The following is a 3052-nucleotide window of genomic DNA, read 5'->3' as shown; positions in this document are numbered from 1 at the left end:
TGTAACATTAACGATACCCAGTTGTTTTTCACTTCAATGACTGCAGCTTGTAATAGCTTCAGTTTAACTCTTTAAGATCTGCTCTGAAGAAGAGGAATGATATTGATATCCTTTGTCATTGTGCCTGCTGCATATAAGTTGATGGCACTAAAAAAAATAAAATGCGATTTTTGAAAGTTCTTTGAGTTGAATGAGAAGGTGCATTGTGCTCTTAAGCTGTCCCATGAGTAAACTTGTGAAGTTGTTTTTCTGACTGTGGTAAATGTGTACTTTTACATCAACACGATTGCTACAAAGATGCTGTTTCATTTCATTGCTCAAATTCTTACCAAAACCTTTCCTTTGATAGCCATTTCCATTGTTCAATAAAGCAATATTTGCTTTAATCAAGTTTTTTTTTTTTTTTCTTTTTCCCAACGATACTGACCATTTTTGTCACTGTGGAGGCAGCAACTACTGGTTAAAATGTAATGTTATAGTTAAATTCCAATGTTAGGGTGAAATTCACATGCAATACATGAACATGCATTAATGTGTCAAATACAACACATCCACAAGAATTAAAAATCACTTACACTTAAGCCACCTGCAGCTTAGCTTAACGGAAAAGTTGCAAGTCACACTTTCTTCGAGTGGAGATGTAATGACTAAAAGGTTACCAGCACTTCTGTAACTAAAAAAAACTGTGTTTTCTAATTTAATTGCTACATAAACCTACATAAAATGTAGGTGGAACTATTTGTCACAATCAAGCTGCAGCCTTCAGGTTTTAAAAATGAACACAACTTGGAGCTGTGGCAAAGTGCTGGATTCTGTAGAAGCATGAAGTTAAGGGCATCTCTGAGGCATCACCTCTGCTAATGCTAGTCACTGGAGGCCTTGAGGCGACTTTTGTTGTGATTTGGCACTATATAAATAAAATTGAATTGAATTGGAACTTTCCCCTGCATTTGTCTTTTAGGGCTTGAAATTTATCTGACAAATAATATCACCTGCTTTGTGGGACAGGCCATCCAAGAAGTGGGTATTTGAAATTCTAGTATTTTCTTTAAAACTTTGTTTTCTCGGGCTCTTATTTGGTACTAATAAGCATTGCACTTGCACAGGTTATGGATGCAGCTTGCTAAGCAGCTTGCTAGCTTTAATAATCTTATGCCCAAAACCAGTGGGTACCATCAGGACAGCTGTGTCCACCTTTTATATGCAATGTATTCCCAACTGCATCTTACTGTCTGAACAACTAAAATGTTGTGATTGGAATCCCCAAACCAGACTGCATTTGTACATTTTCATCATACAGAATGGTGGTAGGTAGGATATTTAGCTTGTAATCATAAGGAAGAAAAAACAAGTTCACCCATTAAGAGAATATCTAACTTTCATAAAATCCATTCATGATTTATCTGGGCATTAATAGCTCTGAGTATACTGGATATGATATTGGGACAGAGCTATGCTACATGTTTCCTAGCTTGTGCTAAGCTAACAGACATTCATGATCGAGTCTCATCATCAAGGAGAAAGAAAATCATATGGCCATTCTCTCATATTCATCTCTCTAGACTAAAACATTATAGTGTTTTGACTATCTTCTGCCTTCCATTGTCCTACAGAGTTTGTGTTTAATTGCAGTGTTGATGGAGTCAGTTTCTGCCCTCAGCTTTGTGTCAGACTCTTGTTTGATTGCCATAATGGCATTTCTAACATAGGGCATTCCTTTTTGTTATCAAATGGTTATGAGAAGCTGCTTCTAGCAAAGTTTTGTGATTGCCAAAATGTTCAATTCAACATGCCCTGAAAGGAACAACAGGGATTATATCCTTGTTTGCTTGTGCTGTGCTTAAAGTGTTTTTTGTGGTTCAAAAATGCCTGGATTCACAACAGGTCTTGAGCATGGTGATATTGTGCAGAAGTGTTGGAAAAGCATAGAATAAAGTGCTGTTCAGTCCTGATGCATATGACTGGTCTTTTTTGTTGTTGTTCCCTAAATTTGGTTTTATTTTATTGTTTTAATGAATGTGGTTAGATGTGAACTCCCTGTTTTCTTACATAACTCGAGTTTGGACTCCAACACCATCTTTTTTGTCAAGGAAAAACCAAATCACAGAAGTTCGTAAAAGTAAAGGATCTCCATAATGTCTTAGTTCATTCAAAGGTAGAACTATCCACTGAAAACACCTGTGTTTACTCGATTTTTTAACTTATTCTTTGCATATAGCCATAGATGTCCTGTGCAGGAAAGAATATTCAGGTATGATGATGTTTTGTGTGAATAAAATAATGTTACCAGTCACTTTGCAATATTTCCTAACCTGTAAAAGGTAAAAAACATTTACAACATAAATATTGATGTGATGAATTCATACAAATGAAACTTCCAGAGCATCAAGGCTTGCAATCTCACAGAAACTGCCTTTTTTAAGGAATGTGCTTAGCAAATTACACCTATGAACTGATTTGCAGGTCTTGGGTAGCTCAGATGTTAGAACATCAGGTTGAATCTGAGGGTCCAGGATTAAAGTCTTTTGCAATGACTGTAGAAAACATGGGTGCCCAACATTTTTTATCACCCATTGGTTTCTGGCTGTACAGGTCACAAACTTTGCCTCCTCCATGTTAGCACATGTAACAAGAACTATAACGGTGTGTTCACACCAAACGCGATAGACGCGACCAAAACGCGCCAGATGCCCCTAGCTTGACGCGTGCACATTCGCACCTCGATGCGCGTCCAACGCGAATTATTACAAGCGGAAATGTGGGAGGAAGTAGTGCCAGACGGTATGTTTGCAAGATGGCAGCTGTCGATCTAGCGTTGGAAGAGAGAGTCTCCCCTCTCTATTTACTGTGGAGAGCAGAGCAGCGGCGTAAAGGACGTCCTCGCCGTACCTGGGTCCATCAGGTCCTCCAGAAGCGTGAGCAGTTTGGTGAGTTTCACCACTTGCTCCTGGAGCTGCATCTGGATGACGGCCACTTTCCCTCGCCCAATTTAAGGAACTGCTGTCCCGCGTTGGTCCAAGCATCGCCTGCCTAGACACCAACTACAGGAGCT

This window comes from Astatotilapia calliptera, chromosome 4 (assembly GCF_900246225.1).
Source record: "Astatotilapia calliptera chromosome 4, fAstCal1.2, whole genome shotgun sequence".
Lineage (NCBI taxonomy): Eukaryota > Metazoa > Chordata > Actinopteri > Cichliformes > Cichlidae > Astatotilapia > Astatotilapia calliptera.
This window is presented reverse-complemented; position numbering follows the sequence as displayed.